Consider the following 23,506-nt stretch of genomic DNA (forward strand, 5'->3'; position numbering starts at 1 on the left):
AAAGAGGGTTTCAAGAAGAACATACCTTTGATGATTTCTCCCAAATCCAAGCTGCTCTTCACCCCAAATCAACTCCAAATCGACAGTGAACCACTAAGAGATCTTCTTTACTATTCTCAGCCTTGAATTTGAGTGGTGGAACTCGAATTTGAGTAAATTTGGTGAAAGATATTGAGGGTTATTGTGAAGAAGAAGATGAAGTAATAAAAACTCTTTTCGGCTCAAGAACCACTATCTTTCTTCTTCAAAATTGAGAGTTTTATATTTCTTCAGCATGCAAGCATTCCTCAACCAGCAAATGACCAGCACCTACTTCTCAATTCAAGTGGGATTTGTGTATGCTTGTAGGAAGAACACCTCCTACTCAAGGTGTTTTGTGGGCAAAACCCATATAATCCAGTTTTTCCAATTTTTCATTTCAATAATCAATTAATTCAAAAATTAATTTATTCAATTCATAATTAATCAAATATCAAAATTCAATTTCTTAAATTGAATTTTAAATTGGAAATTAATTTGAATTTTAATTAATTAAATATAATTAATTTAATATCAAATATCAAATTAATCACACATTAAATTTAAACATGAATCTAATTCATATAATTGATATTTAAATCAATATTTAAATATCATAAACTCTCCAATTTCGTTCAATATCAATAAATTAAACGTTAAGTAATTATTAAATTATACAAACCCTAATTTGAATTTGAACTTATCCAAATTCAAACCCTAATTTCAATTTGAACATTTCAAATTTATATCATTCTAAATTCACTCAATTTAATAGTTCAAGGTGTTCATGTTTTACGAACTAGTAGGGGGACCTTATGGACCTACAGATCATGAGCTCAAACGATCAAGATTAATTGGCTAAAACTCTTTAGACCAAATTAATCAGTATTCGTTAACTATCAAGTCACACCACTATAACTCAATAGTTGCACTCTCCTCACTGTAGATATATTTGTATCCATGTGATTTAACCATAACTAGTAAGTCGACCATTCACAGGTTGTTCGTAATGATGGCTGGGTCAAAACGTTGTTTTCCCCCCGATATTACGTCTTTGTTTCTTAAGTTCTTACTGATCCTCTAATGAACAATTGGTTTATGATCTAATCACTAAATCGTATCCCTCTCGGGCCAATGAGAGGGTGGGGTCCCATGTTCAAGACCTAGATTCAATACTTAAGAGAACAACCTTTCTCCTATTCCTAAATCGAGTAGGCGTGAATTTTGTCTTGCACCCTATGTCCCCAGCTATCTACCCGATCTTACCCCTGAAATAGGAGACTTATTGAGCCGACGCTATTGAGCCAACCCTCACCCATGTAAATCTAAGGATAATCCCAAAGAAACAAGAGTTCATAATTAGCTCAGGATTAAGATCGAGTTACCTAGGTCATCTAAGCGAAATAGTCAGTCTTAAACAGTAAACAACGTTATAAAATAAGAGTGACTTATTTCTTGATCCGATCTTATGCAAACTCATTGCATAGGACACCCCCAGTCCTTATATCATTACATAAACGAATTTGGACCACTTCGTTTGTAGTATCTTTACAACAACTTGTAACAGCTACAGAGTAGGCCGTATCCAATAGTGTTACCAGAATAAAGTACCCAACCTTAATCATATACTATAGACTGTTTTGGCTATTTACTCGAACTTGATCCATCTCTATGTCTCTACATAAAGTTCAAGTATTCATATAATAGCCTTAGATCTTAGTTTGGATTTAGACTTTTTGAATGCAATTAATAGATTCAATACCTTTATTGAAGAAATGTTAAATAACATCTTTTATTTGATAATAAAATATGTTTAATTTTTACAAACTGTGAGTTTTAGGACATAATACCCAACAAGTTTATATGGACAAAGCACATCCATTGAACATTCCAATGGAAGTTCGTTCACTAGATGTGAAGAAAGATATATTTCAACCTCGAAATGATAATGAAGAAATTCTTGGTCCCAAGGTACCATATCTTAGTGCAATTGGTGCACTTATGTATCTTGCTAATAATATAAGACAAGATATTGCATTTTCAGTAAATTTATTAGCAAGATATAGTTCATCTCCAACAAAAAGAAATTGGAACGAAATTAAGCATATATTCTGTTATCTCCGATGAACGATCGACATGGGTTTATGTTATTCAAATAAATCAAATTTTGATCTAGTTGGTTATGAAAATTCTGAATATTTATTTGATCCGCACAAAGATAGATCTCAAATAGGTTATCTATTCACATGTGGAGGAACTATTATATCATGGCGATTGGTAAAACAGACCATAACAATTGCTTCCTCAAATCATGCTAAAATTCTTGCAATTCACGAGGCTAGTCAAGAATGTGTATGGCTAAGATCAATGACTTAATACATTTGTAGAACATGTGGTTTGCTTTCTAGTAAAAATCTTCCCACAACACTGAAGAAAATCGGAAACGAGATTTTCATGAGTAGCGGAACAAGACTATTCCAAATTACAATCATGAATCAACAATACATTTACAGTCAACTTCAAAACAAACGGTTATACAATTATACAGAGAAATTATAGCATGAACAATATAGAAGAACATCAAACTCTATACGAACATCGGCAGAATCGTTTCCATGCTCCGATGTGCAACTCTGATCGAACAACAAAAACCACGAGCGCTCGATCTACACGACCGCAACACCGCATGAACACAACACGAACACTTCACACTCGTCCTCAATGATCTCCTCGGTCACGAACTCCTCCGCAACAGCGAACGAACACTGTGCTCGTCCTCAATGACACGAACGGCCTTCACAACACCACGAACGGCCCCCAGAAAACCTTGATGGTGTCGAGTTGAGTCTGACACCACCAACAAGGCGACCTTGGTATTCTTAGTGTGAGAATCTAGAGGGTGGGCTCTGTTCGAACTTGGTATGAGGTAGACGAAGGGAGGAAAGAACGATCGTGTACACGACTGGGCAAGTGAGAGATGGCTGAGACCTATCGTATAGGTCGATACCCAATCGTTTAGATAAAGCTATGCGATTGTCTAGCAAAATCTATGTGATCGTTTAGCTCGGTCTGTTGCATACAGACTCTACATGATCGTTTACCTTGGGCACACAATCGTCTAGCAAAGCTATGCGATCGTTTAGTAAACACTACACGATCGTTTAACTCGCACCTGCACGATTGTTTAGCTCGTCCAACCGTCATTCAGTAAATTTGTATTTACTTGACGACTCGTGAATTTCTTTTTGCGGAGAGAAAACTCAAAAATCCTTTTCAAATTTTTGTAAAAAAAAAAAAACTTCTTTTCAAAATAGGAAACCATTTTCCTTTTAAACTCACGGTTACCATGATCCAATAACCACCCACTACTTTGATTATTTAAAAGAAAAAGTATTAATTATCTAATAATTAATATTATTATAAACATAAATGATAACCAACTTATCATACTATATTTATAACCTATAGTTTTAATGATTTCATCTCATGAAACATATAAACCATATTCTTTTTTCTATTCCATGGTACTTAATGTAAATCTCATTTCCATCAATCTCCCACTAGATGTATCTCAAATACATCATACCGATTATATCATATATAATAAAAAAAACCTCTTGTCAATTTGAACATTTCAAATCAACACCAAGAATTGATCCTCAACAGAAATCCAAGCTACCAAGGGACCTCATGGACCTGTAGAATCTGAAGCTCCAACGGTACGTGAATAACTGACTAAACTCTTTAGTCACAGAATCCATCATCCGTTAACTGCCAGACACTCCACTAAAGAACCAACAAGCTGAGCTTTCCTTCTCTACAGATATATTTATGCGTCCATTTAACCAATGAGCAGTGCGCAACTCTTCCGAGATTGCCTCGTAAGTACAGCTGGCCAATAACGTTTTGGCCCCTGTAGTTACATCTGTCTCCTTAAGTACCACTGATCCCTCTAATGAACCATAAGTCATAGTCCTACTATACTATAGATTGAGTCTTCTCTTCCAAAAAGAAACTGTGGCCCTATGTTCAACCCCGGAAATCAGCCCTTAAGGGAGCAATCTCCCTACTTATCCCTTGCTTCGGGAAAGAAGTGAATTCCATATTTGTGGAATTGAGTTTCCAGCTCCCAGATTAGTTAAGTCCTCGAAAAGGTAGCCATGTTGAGTTTGAAATCTGGCCACTCTCATCCATACTAATCAAAGAGCAACCCTCAAAGGCAGGAGTTTCACAAAACACTCAAATTAAGGTTGTGTCACCTAGGTCGTTTAAGGGTGAGATGCAAGTCTCTAGTATCAAACGACGTTATATACAGAGTCTAGTCAGTCTCGTGGTCTAGGTCTTATAGCAAACTCTTTGGATAGGACATCCATCCGCTCCACGTCTCCACACGAATAGTCAGGATCAACCATCTGTAGTAGTTTACAACACTTGCAAACCTCTACAAAGCGAGCCGTATCCGTAGTGTCACCAAGATCAGGTATCCCACCTTAATCCTTATACTACAGACCGATTTAGGTTATCACTTAAGGCATGATCCACTTGTATATCACATATTCATGCTTAAGTTCACATAAGATAACCAAGGAGCTTTGTTTATTGGATATGAGTAAATGCCAGAATTAAATAACACTTATTTTATTCATTGAACAATGTACATCTTTACAAAACAATGAGACTCCGGGAGAATTAGGACACCAATCCTAACAACATGCGTATCCTAAATCAAAGAAGGATATACTAAAGGACATAAAACAAAACATATTTTACCGATGTTTTTCTACACTCATGACCTTGAAAAAAATGACGACATTACTATATAAAAAAATTGTTCGAAAAATAACCTGGCAGACTTATGACTTAGAGATCTCAAGTGATGTTTCCATAAGGGGGAGTAAATATCAATATCAAATTATATGAAATATGTAATCTTTCTCCTTCACTAGGATTTTTTTTCAAGTAGGTTTTTTCCTATTAAGGTTTTAACGAGACATATTTCATATATCATGGGCATCTAAGGGGGAGTATCATAAATATGTTAAATTAGGTGTAATGTGGATGCCCATTATTAGTGTTCATTGGTCATGTGTCACTTATCCATTACCCCTTGTGTCTCAAGATTATACACTATTAGTGTCTATGTAATCCATCTCTACTTGCCAAATTGCCTATAAATAGTGACATTTAGTGGGTTTGAAAGATATACACATATTGGTGATCGATCCAAAAAAATTGGAGAAAGTGGAGAAATCCATAATTTTTTTTATTTTATTTACTTTTTGTTATATATTTATTTTATATATTTATATATTATATTATATTTATTTTGATATTTATTTATTTTATTATATATTGTTATTATATTATATTTTATCCATATTTGTATTCTCGTTGTGTGATGTTGTGCTCCTCAAATTCATAACATATGTATTTGTTTTGTTTTTAAAGTAACTGTTCGCACGAGATTTCAATAGAAATTTATTTCGTGGAATTTGAATTTTGTATTTGTATTAATTTTGTGGAAAGTGAATACAATCTCTAATACATAGTATTTTGATGAATTCAAAACAAACTAGAATCTTTAAGCTGGTTGATTTTCTTGAACGATCGGTCGTTGGGCTTGTTGATCTTCTTAGGTGATTGGTCTTTGGGCTTGTTGATCTTCTTGGATGATCGACCTTTGGGCTTGATGATCTTCTTGGTGATCGTCCTTGGTCTTGTCGATTTTCTTAGATGATCGGCCTTTGGGCTTGTTGATCTTCTTGGATGATCGACTTTTGGGCTTGATGATCTTCTAGGATGATCGGCCTTTGGGCTTGTTGATCTTCTTGGATGATCGGCCTTTGGGCCTGTTGATCTTCTTAGACGGTCGACCTTTGGGCTTGTTGATCTTCTTGGATGATCAACCTTTGGGCTTGTTGATCTTCTTGGATGATCGCCTTGCGGGCTTGTTAATCTTCTTAGAGGATTAGTGTTCGCACGAGGCTTTTAAAGAAGCCTGTTTCATAGAGTTGAACTTAAGTTGGTGTTGATGTTGATGTTAATTTAATGAGATGTGGTTCGATCTCTAGTGCTTGATCCTCTGATTCTCTCTCGGTTGAATGTGTACGCTTGATGTATAGAAGTGGGGCGTGTGGATGTTCTTGAGTTTCAAGTCTTGGAAGAATGCTTGTATCTTCAAAGGACTTCAGTCTTCAAGTGTACTCAGAATGCTTATATCTTCAAAGGACTTCAGTCTTCAAGCGTGTTCAGAATACTTGTATCTTCAAAGGACTTTAGCCTTCAGAATGCTTGTATCTTCAAAGGACTTCAGTCTCTAAACGTGGTTAGAATGCTTATATCTTCAAAGGACTTTAGTCTTTAGAATGCTTGTATCTTCAAAGGACTTCAATCTTCAAGCGTGGTCAGCTTCGAGAGTCAAAGAGTCTTCTGATTGTAGAGAATTCTCTATAAGCTCTCTGGAATGCAGAATTGCTGACCTTTCCAAATAAGGAGAGTTTCTCTATTTATAGAGTTCATAGGTGGGCTTGGGCTTAGCCTTTGAGTTTGAGGAGATTGAGTCTTCAGCTTGTAGGTTTTGAAGATACGACCAGTTTGTTGAAATCTTCTAATCTTCAAAGCTTCAAATAGTTCAGATCTCTAGTTTTTCAGAAATTTAGAACTTCAGTCTTCGAAGATTGAGAAGTTTCGGTCTTCAACACTTGATAGCTTGAGTCTTAGATCTTGGGAGCTTAAATCTTCAAAGTTTTAATATATCTTCTGGTCTTCAGAGCTTTAGTGTCTTCTAATCTTCTGAGATTTGATATGTCTCCTGATCTTCAAAGCTTTGGTGTCTTCTGATTTTCAAAGCTTTAGAGGGATTATGTTCTTCAGATCCTTGGAGCTTCAAACTTCAGATCTTCATAAAACTTTTGCCTTCAATTCCTCTCCCCTAAATGAAGAGGTAGGACCTCTATTTATAGAGGTTTCTTATGGGCCTTACATGAGCTTGGGTCCAAATTGGGCTTGGTTGGTCCATAGGTCTGGCCTTTGAGCCCAATTAATTGGATTTGGGTCTGATTTGACATTCGGGTCAAATTCAACCTATTTTTGGGCTTAGTTGAATTTTAACCCAAATAATAATATCAAATTGGGTCAAATTAATCTTATTTGATTGAATGGTCATGATGAAACCACATGGCATCATTGGACTATATTTTCAACTTCAATTCGAGACACATGTCCACTCCTAATTGATCCCAAATTTGATGATTTGGAATTTGGTCATTTATTTAGTAAATGACATGACAATTTGTGATTGGTCTAAAATTTTTCCTTCTTAATCAAAAGTCCAAAACTAATTTCTCAACAATTAAAAAAATATTATCAAACCACCCTAAATAATTTTGGAAGGAATGAAGGATCAAGATGGAAATAATTAATTTTGATAATCATCCTTAAAAAAAAAAAGCCTGACTTGATGAATGACTAAAATACCCCTATTGCCATTTCCATTTTCCACGTCACGTGCCGCTCGTGTCCGGCCATACTTAAAATTTGATTTATTTATCGACTTTGTATTATTGCTTTTTTGGCCTTTTATCCTATTTTGTCATTTCATATGAATTGTCATGGCATCAAAAGACAAAGCACTTGCCACCGATTGGAGCCGTTATCTCATAGCCCAATAAAATACCTTTTTTTGGGAAAAATATCCAAGTTATATCTATTAAATTAAACTACAAATTTAGTTGATGTTTTTTTAAATTTTTGTTTAAAAAGTTATTAGGGCAGATTACAAAAAAACACTCGTATGGTGTTAATTACACTACATCCTTAAACTTTAAATTATAAAAAATGAGTCCCTAAATTTATATAAATATTAAAATTAAATCTTCGAACTAACAATAATTGTAGAAATTTAACCCGTAAAAAATATATATGGTAAATATTCAACCTCAAACTTACATAATTATTACAATTTATATAGTTATTTAAGTTTGAAGGTTCAATTTGACTCAATTTTAACACTTATATAAGTTTGTAGGTTTATTTTTAAAATTAAAAATTTAAAAGTATGATTATAACTACTTGTGATTTTTCGATTTGACCTAAGTTATTGAACTTTTAAACTTCTAACAAGTTTTTGAAGTGTTATAATTTCATATTCCATAAGTGAAAATATTTTGAAATTTTAAAATCATCGGACCTAGATTGAATTTTGTGTCTAGTCTTTGTAAGATCTATATGTTGTTTTAAAATAAATATTCAATTAAAAAAGTATCAAATGGTTCGTAATAAATATTAGAAGTACTTTTGAAAATCTAACCGTTTATTGGCATAAATTTTATATTTGGATAGCCTATTAGATACTTTTTAGATTTAGAAATATTTTAAACACAAAATTAATAGTTCATAAGTGTTACAAATATATCTATATTTAATGATAAAATAGAGATATATGGGAGTAAATATGTAATTTATCTCCGCTTTTACCGTTATGTATTTGTTTCATTTGATTATTGAATAATTTGTTGAATATATATCTTAACTTTAAAAGAGTGTTGCAATCTTTACCTTAAATTTAATAAGAGTATGTAACAAACAATCATAGGTTTCTATTGAAAGAATGACAAAAAGGAGTATATAATAAATAAGTATAGATTTTCATCGAAAGAATGGCTAACAATTTTTCTTTTAAGTGCATCAAGAAATTACAAAACATATATTTTTGCATTGATAAGATCTTAACGAATGACAACATTAGTAGTTTCTTGCATGTGCATATTGTTGAAATGATAAGTTTAAACAAAGTTATTGATGCAAGTGAATTTTAGCTAACTCAATTTTATATCAATATTTTTCAAAAAATAAAAAATAAAAAATTTATTTCAAATTCATATTTTTTTTAAATCGAAGTACATGGGTTTTTCTTTGTTCGATTGTAATTTAAATACGAGTGAAGTATGAAAATTTAAACATTGAGTTATAAATTACAACACCAATCTATGTCTAAAGTTCAATTTGGTAAAAGATCACAACGTTTTAAAAATAAATTTTTTTCACTAACTAATTAAGATTTAAACTTTTAATTTTTTACCAACTTGATAATATTCACATTTTCTGTTTTCTGTTTTTATTTCTAATTTTTCAAGAAACAGACTTGTTTGATAACCGTTTTCGTTTCTCATTTCTAAAATTTGAAAAATGTTTCTAAAAAAATAGTTTCTCCACGTTCTATTTCAATTTAATCCATTTTGTCCCCAATCCCATTGAAGGCATTTGTTTTTTTTTTTAATTTGTCTTTTTTGTATTTCTTAATTTTTATTTTATATATTAGTTTAATTTTGAATTAAAAATCTCTTCAAATCTTATTAATTTTTATAAAATTACTCTCTAATAGGTACATGACTACCTTTTCGCTTCCCTTCTCCAAAAGAAAAAAAAAATGACAACTGGACTTGTAACTGTTAGATTTAGTGTTCTAAATCTCGTTCATCTTCTAATTTGTAATTTATAAATATAAATTATTTATTTAATAAAGAAGAAGTATTTTATTTGACATTTAGGTAGCATTAAATTAATACAATAAACTAAGATCCAAAGTTATTCAATAAAACTTGAATAGTATGTGGTAGACATACACGTGGATTATGTTCAAGTAATAATCTAAAAGGTCTGCAGTATATGGTTAAGGTTGGGTGCCTTATCCTGGTAACATTGTGGATACGACCCACTTTGTAATTATTAATGAGTTGTAAGTGTTACAGACGATATGATCCATATTGTTTATATGAGTAGGGTTATCCTGTATAAAGAGTTTATATAAGATTGGACCACGAAATGATTAGTTTCTAAGTATAACACCGTTGCTTGAGGAAACTAACTTTTCACTAGGATGAACACAAGTAACTTGACCTTAATCTTGAGTGAGTTGTGAACTTCCTGTCTATGAGGACAATATTTTGTATTGTCGACTCAATATATCTACCACTTTAGGGATTTGTCTGAGAAGGGAGTTGGGAACACAACTACACAAGATGAAATTCACTCATTCTCGTCGTTAGGGGAATAGATAAATTGCTCCTTTAATAGATGTTTCCAAGTCTTGAACAATGAGGCTTCACCCTCTCATTGGCCTGAGAGATGTTAGTTTATAGTTGTACCATAAGATGTTTGTTCATTAGAGGAATCAGTGACATTTAAGGAGTTAGATGTAACTAGAGGGGCAAAACGATAATTTTGACACAGTTGTAATTACGAGTAATTCGTGAAGGATTGACATACTGTTGATTGGTTATATCCAATGGACGCATAAATATATTTACAGTGCGAAGAGTGCAGTTGTCGATCTTTAATAGAATGACCAATAATTAATGAATGTTGATTAATTTAATTAAAGAGTTTAGTTGGTTATTCTCGTATCATTGGAACTTTTAATCTGTAGTTCCAAAAGGTCCCATTATTAGCTCACTAAAGATAAAAATAAGGAACATTTGTTTTTGAAATAATTTGAATTGTTCAAATTATTTATGAGAATTTAAGTAATTAATCATTTTAATATGATTAATATAATGTATAATGTATATTCTATATTGATACATTATAATATATAGTTAATTATAAATATGACTTATAAATAAAACTATATAATATGTGAGAGAAAAATAAATAGGATTTATACTATAGATTAAAATTTAATATAAATTTTATTTATTAAAACTATAGATTAAAAGAGAAGGTTGCATGATAATATGATTATAAATGCATATAATACGGTTATTAATGGTTAGTTAACCATATTATAAGTATTATATTAATTTTATTTATATTAATATAATATAACTCCCCAATACGGGAGTTATTTTAGTAGGTCATAGAGAGGGAGATAACGTAACTCCCTCTTCCCCCTTTCTCCTCTTATCTGCATAAAACATGAAGAAAAAAATAGCATGATTGCACATTTTTTTTCTCTATAATTACTCTCACTCATATAATCCCTTGCAAAATTTCCTCTACCAAAAAGCTTTGAAACCCACACTTCCATCTCTTTGTGTCCTGAGAATAACGCGGTTTCCTCCTGGTATGTTCTATTTGGAGAAAAATAGTTGTACGTGATCTCGGAGGGGTTTCTCATGAAGATTGGTGGTTCATCAAGGGTAGTTATTCTTCATCTTTAAATTCTCCCTGAATTGTATGCTTGGCTATTTAATTCTGTAAAATCAATGTTGATTTTTCCGATCCCAATTCAAAGACAAAAATGTTTAAAACGCTTATGCATTGGGATTCAATCCCTTAATTGGTATTAGAACCAATGGAATTGTCTTTGTTTTGGTTTAGGATATCAATACTTGATTTTGGTGGGTGCTTTCTATAATGGTATTCATGTGATGAATGCTATCTACCGTTTTTTTTTTTTTTTTTTTTTTGCATAATAGAGAATTGCGATATTTGACACTTAGTTTGGTTTGCTTTTTGATTTGATCAAATTATAAAGGCTCTTTTTTTAGGCTTTTATTTTCAGCAATTGAGTTTGTAATTTGTTGTCCGGGTCCTTCGTGGTGATTGTTTGTTGTGGAGAACATCGAAAATCAGAAGGAGAACTGCAGAAATCAGGCATTCTGAGCGTTTCTGAAAAAAAGCGTTGTGACGCTACGAGGCAAGGCTTATAATATAGTAGGTCCCTAGTCGCTGGTTTAAGTGTTGCTGCAACTTTTTCTCTTCTTTTTTCTTGTAATTTTAATTGTTTTATAATTAAATTAATATAATTCAATTATACAAATTGAGTTATTTGTTTAGGGTACCAAATATCGGTCTATTAATGCTTATAATATAGTTTAATGTGCATGTGATGTATGTTTAAATTATATTATTTATATGTTATATTTTGTATGCCATACAAATTTAAAATCCCACTATAGGTTAAGCATAATGATACATCATATTTAAATATAAATGTTATATTTAAAGTTTAGTTTATTCCTAAACTATGCACATGCATGATGTATATAATTTAGTATGCATGTTTATAATATAAGTGTTATATTATTTCTTTTAATGTATGATTAAAGCATGTTTACCATATAGTTCATTAATAGCTTAATATAATTGTTACATTATGTTTGTTAATGAAAATTGGAAATGCATGCAACATGACATTACTTAAGTAATATAATTGTTATATTTAATTAATGTCGTTAGTATGCATGTTATAGGTTTTAATAATTCATTAATTTATAAGAGTTATATGGTTAATGAATTAGAAATTAAAATCTATAATCTAGAGTTGCATGCAAACATAGGTTAAAATTAATTTTAAATGGTTTTAAAATTAATTTCTCAAACACTATGTTAGGATATTTTTAATATGATTAGAAATAGGTTAATCTTTTATTTTCCTTTTAATATGATTAATTTGACTAATAAAGTATTAAATTTATAAAATACTTATCTATAAGGGACGTTTGTCTAATGGCGGTTCTGTTTAAGATTGGCTAATAGAAACGAACACCCTTACTTGAAAACCGAATTGAAAGGTGAACTAGACGAATATTTTATAAGCATGTACTATTTATTAAAATGTTTAATAAATCAAATCATATATTGTTGTACTATTTAGTATAAATGTTATATCGAACAAATTAACAATTATTTAGTTAAATTAATTAGCCAAATTTTTCTAAGTTAATAAGATTCTAAAACACTTAGGAGGAGGAAAAATAGATGTATATGATATGTCAAATTTTCTACCCACGTTCTCCCTAAAAGTTAACACCGTGAGATCCATGCTCGACCTCATGGTGTCCTGGGTGCACCCTCTTTTTGAAAGGTATTTATATGGGTCAATATTAAGGTGAATAAAGAAAGTGTTTATAGTAAGTGGAAGAAGGATGTGTGTCAACACATCCTACTTTTTCCTTTATTAGTTTTCAATGTTTTTCCATGCTCGGCCTTATGGTGTCCTGGGAGTGTCCCCCTTAGGAAGGTGTTTGCGTGGAAAGGCACAGAGCGAACTCCAGAAATGGATAAGATCGCTTAATCAATTGCACCAATTATATATTTCCCTGAGGTAGACTATTGTTGGGGTTGGTACCCTAAATCTCATGGGTCATGTAGTTTGTAATTGTAATATACAAACAATTTATTTATTTAATAAAATAAGTAGTATTTTATTTGACATTTAGTAGCATTAACCCACAAAGTGAATAAACTAAGATTCAAGGTTCTTCTATACCTTAAACATGTATATGGAGACATACAGGTAGATCATGTTTAAGAGACAACCTAAACGGTCTGTAGTAGATGGATAGGTTGGGTACCTTATCCTGCTGACACTACGAATATGATCCGTTTTGTAGATGTTACAACTGTTGTAAAGTGCTATAAATGATCTGATCCTAATCATTCATAAGGAGATATATGAGCGTGGATGTTCTATATAAAGAGTTTGTATAAGACCAAACCACGAAATGACTAGTCTCACTATATAACACCATTGATAGAAGAGACTTACATTTCACCAGGATGACCATAGGTGATTTGACCTGAATCCTAATGAGATGTGAACTCCTACCTATAAAAGCAGTACCTTGATCTGCATAGGTGAGAGTGGCCAGTGTCGTTGACTCAATATGCCTACCATTTTGGAAATTTGTCCAATGTACAAGAAATATATTTTTCAATAGCATTTTATCATAGCATTTATATAAAACGCTATAGAAAAAGCCGGGAACCTAAAAATACTTGGCGTGCGCGTGAAAATTTTCCTCTCCCGGAAAACACATTACTCTATTTCTTCACTTCAGTCTATCTATTCTCTTTGTTAGGGCACACGATCTTCTTCTCTCTTGTTCTCTTCTTTACCAACTTCTCTCTGTCATCAACCTTCTCCTTCAACTTGGCATTCGATGCTACATTTTCATTATTTTCTTTTGGGCTTGGAGCATGACCCTCTCTCTTTCAAAATCTTCTCCTTCTCCTTCTCCTTCACGTTCGATTGTGCCTTGTGCATAGTCTTCTTCTTCACGTTTAACTGGGTTTTTTTTACTCACGATCTTCTCCTTTGTTCAAGCTTGTGGACCAATAAAATATTACGACCTTCTCCTTTGTTCAACTGCTTAGCTTTTTGCTTCGAAATTTCAAATCTTCATTGTTCGACTGTGTGGTACATTAATTTGACATTTGTGAGCATTGCGCACCGGTAGGTCAATTCCTGAGGTAAATACCATTTTTCACACTTTTTCAATTTTACAGCTTCATATTATTTAAATTTCTAAATTTTCTCATATTTTCTTGTTTCACATGCCCAAACCCTCTTATCAGGTTTTTGAAATCTCAAGCTAGCCCTAGTAAGAAATCGAGGTGAAGCTAATAAAAAATAGGTGTAATTGTCACGTGACTTTCTGCCCGAGAAGATCTCGATTAATCAAGAAGGTGTGAAAGCTCTCTGTACTCTATGACATCGAGGTCTGACTCATCGTCTTCACCAGTTGTGGTCGCCTCTATAAGTTTTGTAGCAGATATAGGTACTGACGCCTTTTCATCTTCCCTTTTCCTTTCTGATTCTACCATCTTCATTTTTGGTAATTTGTTGTTACATAATCTTATGATAAAAAAAATGCTGATGGAATCATTTTTGATTAGTTGAAACGTGTCGAACAATGATTTTATAGCTGCTTCTATGAGGTATCATGTGTAGATCTTAGGTTTGGTCCCAGGGGAATACACTAGTACCATAGAAGTTCTTTTTGCTTGATTTTCTGGTTGAAGCCTTCATTTTTTTTTCAAGCTCCAGACATGAATCTTCCTAGAGTAAACTTTATGTTCATTGATAATACTTGGAGCTTTTCATTGTGCATTAAAGCAAACAAAGCATTTGAGGTGATTCATGTGAGGTTTGGAACATCCTAAATAATTGGAAAGTGCTTTTTTGGATCCTATAAAGTGTAATAGATTTTGAGATGATTCACATTTTTCCTTCTACACATAGGTTTCTCCTACAATCTTGTCTTGATTTTTATTTGGTTGCTTAAAAAAAAGATTCATGGCAAGAAAGAAAGTAAAGAATAGTTTCAACCTCCTCTTCTCTAACGTTAATCCCTTAAATTTGTATTACTTTATCAACAATCAAATTTCATATACTACAATCTTAGAAATTTGTTTAAATTTCAGTTGATTGGACATTTTTTTTATCTTCTAAATCATTTGTACAGAATCCCCAAACCCAAACTGCCAGCAAGAGCTTATTATTTGTTTTACTTGTTCTTTTTTACTTCATTTTATTTCTTTTTGTTTCTTTTAGCTCCACTTTGTGCTCGATGTGTCAACGTATCCATAAATTGGTTTCTATGATTTGTTTGGGGTTCGGTTTTTCATTTGCCATTGATAGCATTCATCATTACCATCTTGTTTGTAGGTATCTTATATTTATTATAGCCTGACATTTTATAAAAATCTCTAGCCATGTAAACTAGATGGGGCTTTTTATGTTAATTTTTATGGTCTTGCTTGCAGAAACAAATATAACATACTAGTACCTTGTGAATTAAGTTGTAAAAGATGAATGTACTGACATCTTGAAATGATCGAGTACACATATATTTTCTTCTAAGATGGCTTTATTTCTACAAAGGTCAAAGGAGAGAACAAGAGTTGGTAAATTGATTGCTTTTATATGGACATTCCACTTGTTTTCTTGTTCTTCCAAAAAGAAAAATTATAAGTTACATATGTATATGTATGTTGCAAATGGAATTTAATGAATTTGTTGAAGAAAATAATATACAGATTGGAATTTAGTATTTTCTTCAGGTACAGTTCTGGCTTCCCCTTTTTTACTTGATGGATTACATTTCCTACAATCATTAAGATTGAGGATGACTAGTAGGAATTAGAACTTTGCTTCACTGTGAGGAATTATGGTCCTACTTGATTTCAGTGGTATCCTAGATTGTTTCAAATTGAATCTTAGCCAGCTTTTATTTTGACGTTTAAAATAGACTAGACAATGAAAGGATGAATTTTGAATAATCATTGCTATGGTTATCTATGTCCATGAAAAGAGAAATTTTGAAAAAAAATTGGATTCTAATGTGCATTTTCAGAGACTAAGAGAGATGTTAGAAGTAATGTATAGGAAAGGTAGTTTTTACTAGGAACCTAATTTTTTTATTGGCTTGTGATTAACATTGGGTTCAACATCCTTTGTTTTAATCTATAACCTTTCTTGTAAAGGGATATTGTTTAGCTGAAGTAGGTCCCAGGAATTAGCTTCAAAATAGATAATGAACTTTTCAAGGTATTTTCATATGCATGCCTCTTTAATCTATATGCTAAAGCTAAAATGATGTGGAAAAGTAGTACTTTTAATAGTCGTGAGACTCCTTTGTTTGGTGTTCCCAAATTCTATGTTAAATCTCTCTTGCTATTTCAGAGAGAAATGCAGTATTTTACAGAAAAATTTGTGGGGTTGATGAAAAGAGAGAACTTTATATTGAGAGTTTTGTAGAAGTTTGGTATTGTGTTAAATTGTTGTTGAGTTTAGTTCTGGGGATAAGATAAAATGATTCACTACAACAAATAGGAAATTTGTATTTACTTTGAAACTATGATTGGTTATGAAAATCTATTAGTTTGTTACTTTGCAACTATTGTTTTGAGATATATGGGACGTTTATTTGTTTTTGTAAAATATCGAGTTATATCCTATGAAACACAGATACTTCATGTGAGGTAAAGAATCTGTATCAGACACGTATCGGATACCGATACATCTAAATACTTCTTAGATACGTATCTGATACGCAATTTGACGTATCTATTTCTACGCGTATCTTTTTTTTTTTTTAAAGAAAAGAGACAAGCAACTCATCTAATCTTTCTCAATCTAAAACTAGACAACTTATTTAAAAAGCTTACAGTGCTCACCACCAATCTGTGAGCACTGTAAGAAACTCTGGCACACCAAAGATCAGTGTTGGAAGTTACACGGTCGTCCACCGAATGGTAAGCGACACCCTTCAAATGATAAGTTTAAAACCGGTTGAGCCCTTGTCAATGAAACAGGGGATGGTATATCACCAGTCATCAGCTAGGTGGAGTCAAGTACGATTGGAATTGGCAATGTCGCACAATCAGGTACTTATCAGTCTTTTAGCTTCTTGGTTGAAGGAGATGAATCCTGGATTCTTGATTCAGGAGCAACAGACCATATAACTGGATCATCTAATCAATTCCTCTCTTATTATCCAAGTGCGAGGAACGAGAGAATACGAATTGCAGATGAGTTCTTTGCCTCCGCTGTTGGGAATGGTCACTTATCTCCAATTCAAGGGTTAATTTTACAAAATGTCTTGTACGTGCTAAAGATATCTTATAACCTGCTGTTGGGAATGGTCACTTATCTCCAATTCAATGTTTTGTTTTAGGACCTGAGCTCGAGGAAGACGATTGGCACTGCCCGACACAATAGGAGGCTCTACTTCCTCTTGGAGGATGCTTCCTCTAGAAGTTCATCTAGCACTTGTTTATTGTCTTCTCTTATTATTTCTGAAACTTATTTCTTATTATGGCATTTTCGTCTTGGACATCCAAATTTTCATCATATAAAGTATCTGTTTCCTCATTTGTTTTGTAATGTTAATGTTTCATCTTTATCTTGCGATGTGTGTATTCGTGCAAAACAACCTCGGTGTCCTTTACTTCACAACTTACAAATCTTCCCGGCCTTTCCACCTGATACATAGTGACGTGTGGGGCCCATCTAATATCACAACCATGTCAGGTAAATGATGGTTTGTCACCTTCATAGATGATCACACCCGTTTTACATGGGTGTTCCTTCTTACAAATAAGTCCGAAGTGACTACAGTCTTCCAGTAATTTTACACCACCGTCGAAACCCAGTTCAATGCCAAAATTGTTATCCTTCGGAGTGACAATGACCATGAGTTTGTTAACCAATCCCTTCGTGATTTTCTAGTCTTTAAAGGTATCATCCACGAGAACTTTTATGCCTATATACCACAACAGAATGGGGTGACCGAACGAAAAAATCGTCACCTTATTGAGGTTTCTCGGGCCCTCATGATCCCTGCGTCCCTACCCTCGTACCTATGGGGAGATATTGTACTCATTGCAGCCCATCTCATAAATCAGATGCCTTCCTGTGTGCTCAAGTTCCAAACTCCCTCAGCTCATTTCAAAGAGTCTTTCTCTTCTAATCGTCTTTTCCAAGATGTTCCTTTTCGGGTGTTTGGGTACATGGTTTTTGTCCATAATCACGGTACCCAGAGTAAGTTTGCTCCTAGAGCCCAAAAATGTGTCTTTGTTGGGTATCTGCTCCATCAACAGGGCTACAAGTGTTACCAGCCTTCTACTCGAAAGTACTTTGTCACCATGGATGCCACCTTTCAAGAAGACAAACCTTTTTTTCCTGTTAGTCCTCTTCAAGGGGAGACTCCAAGTGAAGAGGTTGTCACATCGTTCACTTATTCCATTCTCGTAGACCTGTTTCCTGAACCCATTCCAGACACTAATGATCATGTCCTTCCTACAAAACAAGTTCCTTGGATAACGTACTATCGGAAGAATCTTCGAAAGGAAATAGTCCCCGAAATAGTTCCCCCTGTTGCTCCGCCGGAAGGTGTTCAAGAGTCGGAACCAAAGCCAGCTCAAAGTAACCATACTCTTGATGATAATAAATATGTTGAAAGTAATGCAGTGAACTCTGGCATTGCAACGAACTCTAGTGAAGTTAGGGAGGATGAGAGCAATGAATTTCCACCTGATGATGCACAAGAAACTGAAAATGTGTAGCAGATGAATACAGAGGAAAAGGTTGACAGGACTAGTGAGATTGATGCTACCCTAGACGTACCGATTGCTCTATGAAAGGGCATAAGGTCATGTGCCAAGTATTCTATGAAAAGCTTCTTATCTTACAATAGTCTGTCAACAAGATTCAAGGCCTTCACCACTAGTCTGGACACCGTGATAATTCCAAGAAATGTGTACAAGGCTCTGGAAATCCCTGAATGGCGAGCCACAATTATGGAGGAGATGCAAGCCCTCAAGACCAACAAAACGTGGGATCTAGTTGCTCTTTCGAAAGGTCACAGAACAGTCGGGTGCAAATGGGTGTTCACCATCAAATACAAGTCCGATGGGACTCTCGACAAATATAAGGTCAAATTGGTTGCGAAAGGATTTACTCAGATGTATGGGGTAGATTACTTAGAAACCTTCTCGTTGGTGGCAAAACTCAACACTATTCGAGTTCTCCTCTTTGTTGCCGTGAACCTAGACTGGCTCCTACATTAGTTGGACGTGAAAAATGTGTTTCTGAATGGTGAGCTGGAACAAGAAGTATATATGACTCCTTCTCCAGGTTTTGAAGCGCAGTTTGGGAGTCAGGTTTGAAAGTTAAAGAAGTCCCTGTATGGTCTGAAATAGTCCCTTAGAGCCTGGTTCGATCGGTTCACTACCTTTGTTAAAACCCAAGGATATATTCAGGGGCCTTCTGATCACACCCTGTTCACTAAGAAATCAGCACCAGGGAAAGTAGCTGTGTTAATTGTATATGTTGACGATATTATTCTGTCAGGGAATGATTCTGTAGAAATTGATAAGTTGAAACAAAAGATGGAAGAAGAGTTTGAGATTAAGGATCTCGATAATTTGAGATATTTCCTAGGCATGGAAGTAGCGAGATCAAAGGAAGGGATCTCGGTGTCTCAGAGGAAATATACATTAGACCTGTTACGAGAGACTGGGATGACTAGATGTAAGCCTGCAGATATGCCTGTAGAGGTCAACAACAATCTGGTAGAATCGGTAGACGACATTCCATGAACAAGGAAAGATATCAACGACTTGTAGGGAAGCTGATATATCTCTCATACATCATACCTGATATTTCATATGCAGTGAGTTTGGTGAGCCAATTTATGCAGGCCCTGTATGTGAGACACATGGAGGCTGTTACTCGGATTCTGAGATATCTAAAGTCAACATCTGGAAAGGGCTTGGTGTTCAGGAAAAATGATAAAAGATGCATCGAAGCCTACACAGACTCAGACTGGGCCGGTTCCGTTACTGATAGGAAGTCAACCTCGAGGTATTGTACCTTCGTATGAGGAAATCTAGTCACATGGAAGAGTAAGAAATAGGGTGGCATGGCTAGAAGCAGCGCGGAAGCTGAATACAGAGCTATGAGCTTGGACATTTGTGAGGAAATCTGGTTGAATAAGGTATTAGTAGATCTTCATCAAGAGAGTCATGACCCGATGAGACTCTACTGTGACAACAAGGTTGCCATTAATATTGTTAATAACCCTATTCAATATGACAAAACCAAACAGGTTGAGATAGACCAACATTTCATTAAAGAGAAACTAGACAACGGTAGCATTTGTATCCCCTATGTCCCCTCCAGTCAATAGATTGTCAATGTCCGGATCAAGGGTTACCTAGACAGACATTCCGACACTTGTATTGGCAAGTTGGGCCTCATTGATATTTATGCCCCAACTTGAGGGGGAGTGTTGAAATTGTTATTTAGCCCTAAGGGCATTTTAGTCTTTTACTTAGCATCTACTGTCTAGGGTTTCCCTCAGTTTGGTTATTTATACCTGTCCTGTGTTGAGTACTGTGTATCAGAAAATTAAGAATAAAATCTCTCATCGTGGTTTTTCTCCCTGATCTAGGGTTTTCACGTAACTCTGTATCTTTTCTCTCTTCTACCTTTTTTTCAATAGAGAGAGATAATGGAATAATGTTTTCAACAAGAGGAAGAAGTAAATTTTATTGAATTGGTTATTTTGTTAGTGATGGCTTAACCTCTGCTTCTTCCATTAGGAACATAAAAAACATTATTATGAATTTTAGGATTAGACTGTGTACAATAGTGATATGACAATCTTGAAGTTATGATAATCGTAGTTTTGATTAAGTGTAATTGTTTGCATTAATCTTTGATATCTAGCGACTAATAGAAGTGAGTGAAAATTTGGTTCTTCATATTATAACTATATTCTAACCCTTATTTTGTTTTGTTTTTTCTTTTTCCCTTTAGGTGAGATTTCTTATAATCAGACCCTTTCCTAACAAAAATTTCTCCTATAAGGTATCCTTTTCTGTCATGTTTTTAATGGAATTTCTTGTTAAGAACTTCAATTTTTCTCATTTTGTAACATATTCCCCATATTGGCCTTTTATTTCCTCTATGTATGTAAACTTTTGTTTTGGGCTCTTATTCTTTGTGGGACTTGCTTAACATTGTGCTGATTTTCTTGACTTCCAATATGAGGAGCATATTTGGTTCAAGCAAAATGCTTACGTCTCATTTTTACCCAGTTTTCTGTAAGCATTTGATAGTTGATCAACACTTTTCTAATTAAAAGATTTAAATAGTTGTTGATTAAAGTGGATTATTGTAACGTGATGCTATAAAATGTCTGTATAGGAAGTGTTAAAAGAAGGTAATCTTTTCTTTTGATCATTTATGGTGGTTGTTATAATGTCATGTTATTTTCCTATATTTGAACCAAATATTTGATTAGTTATGTTTGCTTGTATTGTGTGTAATGAGTAGGTTATACTATATGGTCCCAATACTTCAAATTACAACACAAACGATTTCTATTCTTTTCTGTATTTGTGGTAGTCGATGCTTCTAATTTGGGGTTTTCTCTTTCCACAGCCATTCGACTTTTCATTTGCACGGTTAATATCTTAATCTCCTGATTTAGGGATTTTTCATCATTCACTCTTCTTTAATCAACTCTTCTTTCATTTTACATTTCATTGGATGTTACTTCACTAATTAAAAAAAAAAAGTTAAAACATATACTTATATCATTCATGAACAGGGTAAGTGTAAAATTTTAACAAATTCTAGAAATCTAATTGAATTAGAAGCTAAGGGACCAATTGATCAAATTAAAAGTTTAGAGGTAATCTTTATGATATATATATATATCATAAACCAATCATTCAACCCAAAACTTTACACCATGATGGAATCCGATTGGAAATATATTTATTTCATATTTGTGTTGACCTTTTGCCCTCTTAATTATAGGTTGAGGTCCATGTTAATTTGTCTTTAATTTCTTTTCCAATGTAATAAAGCTTAGAGAACATAAAAGATATGTTTAGGTTGTTGGCTAATATTATTTTTTCCTGGGAGACCTCTATAGACATGCTAAAAAGGATTAGTAGAGCAATAACCATTAAATGAGCCTCGCAACGTGGCCAAATCAAGAGCCTAGCAACCTTCAGTGATACTTTTGGTTCATCTGTTGCTGATGGCATTTCAATTCATTAATATTCACGAAATCATTTTGCAGAATTCAAGTTCAACTCATTTTATTTGATATTTATTTCCATTTTTGTACAGCAATGGAAGTTGGCATTCTACATGAAATATTGAGTTCAAAAGTGATTTTCAAGCCCTTGAAACAAAAGGAAAAATGCAGGTACTTTCTATTACTTAATCCAAGTTTACAATAGATTTATGCTTCTCTCTTGGTCTCTCTCATTTCTTGGATTTGAACTTTATTTATTTTAGTGTGTTGCTAAAACCTCAACCATCCATATTTTGGGGTTCTTTTCTCTCTCCTCTCTTCAGGTGGGTGCCCATTATTTTGAGGAGGAAAATGTTCAATTAGATGCAAAGCATGAATGCAACGATTCAACTATCCTATAGTTCATTACCAATTTGAAAGTTTTCTTTTTAGTTATTTTTTCCATTTAGTATCATTATCTTAGGTGAAATCAAATACTTGGATATTCTTATGATTTGTAAAGTGAAGGTTATATGTTTTGTTTTATTGCATTTGATTATGAAATAGGTTATAAAGTGTTTCTTCTTATTCTTCTGACCTTCGATTTTGCTCTTTGTTTTTCTTACTTCAATAATAGTCCATCCATGCCCGTCTTTTAGAATTTCTCTTCCTCATTTTTAAGTTCTTGAGTTATACTTCTCCCTTTATTAACTTTTTTTTTCGTATAGTTATTAAGTTATCCCTTCCCCACTTTCAATAATGCTTGGTTTTTGTATTGTGTTTGAGTTAAGCATAGGTTGTTGGTTTCTTGGCATTTAAGGTTCTTGTTTTTGTCTTCGGTTTGTTCGGTTTATGGTGTTTTTGGCTTGAATGATATTCTAGAAGGATTTGTATGCTTTTTAAAGATTGTGTGATTGGGCATTGTGCGTTTTTGTGGATATTTGGCTATGTGCCAATTGATAATTTCATTTAGGGCTTTGAAGAATGACTGCCACAGACTACAATGTTTGCCATGATTATGCATTTTGATTTTTTTACTTGATGAGCTAAGTTGTAGAATGAAAAATAATTAAGTAGACATGAATTACAAATGCTTTGGACTATAAGAGATTTTTGTATGCCTTTATTTCACTTATTGCTTAAGCTTTATAGGACTATCGCTTGGATGTTTTGAGATTGATGTGCTATGAAAGAAATATGAAGTTTGTGTGCTTATGTGTGAT

General features: G+C 33.5%; 1 long non-coding RNA gene across 1 annotated transcript; it reads left to right on the forward strand.

Moving 5' to 3' along the window:
* Positions 1 to 20,625: 20,625 nt before the first annotated feature.
* LOC120086898 lies at positions 20,626 to 22,728 on the forward strand. The gene is made up of 3 exons (XR_005484369.1): positions 20,626 to 21,121; positions 22,397 to 22,475; positions 22,628 to 22,728. It is a non-coding gene; the product is annotated as an uncharacterized LOC120086898 (long non-coding RNA).
* The last annotated feature ends 778 nt before the right edge of the window (positions 22,729 to 23,506 follow it).

Source organism: Benincasa hispida, chromosome 9, assembly GCF_009727055.1.
Source record: "Benincasa hispida cultivar B227 chromosome 9, ASM972705v1, whole genome shotgun sequence".
Classification (NCBI taxonomy): domain Eukaryota; kingdom Viridiplantae; phylum Streptophyta; class Magnoliopsida; order Cucurbitales; family Cucurbitaceae; genus Benincasa; species Benincasa hispida.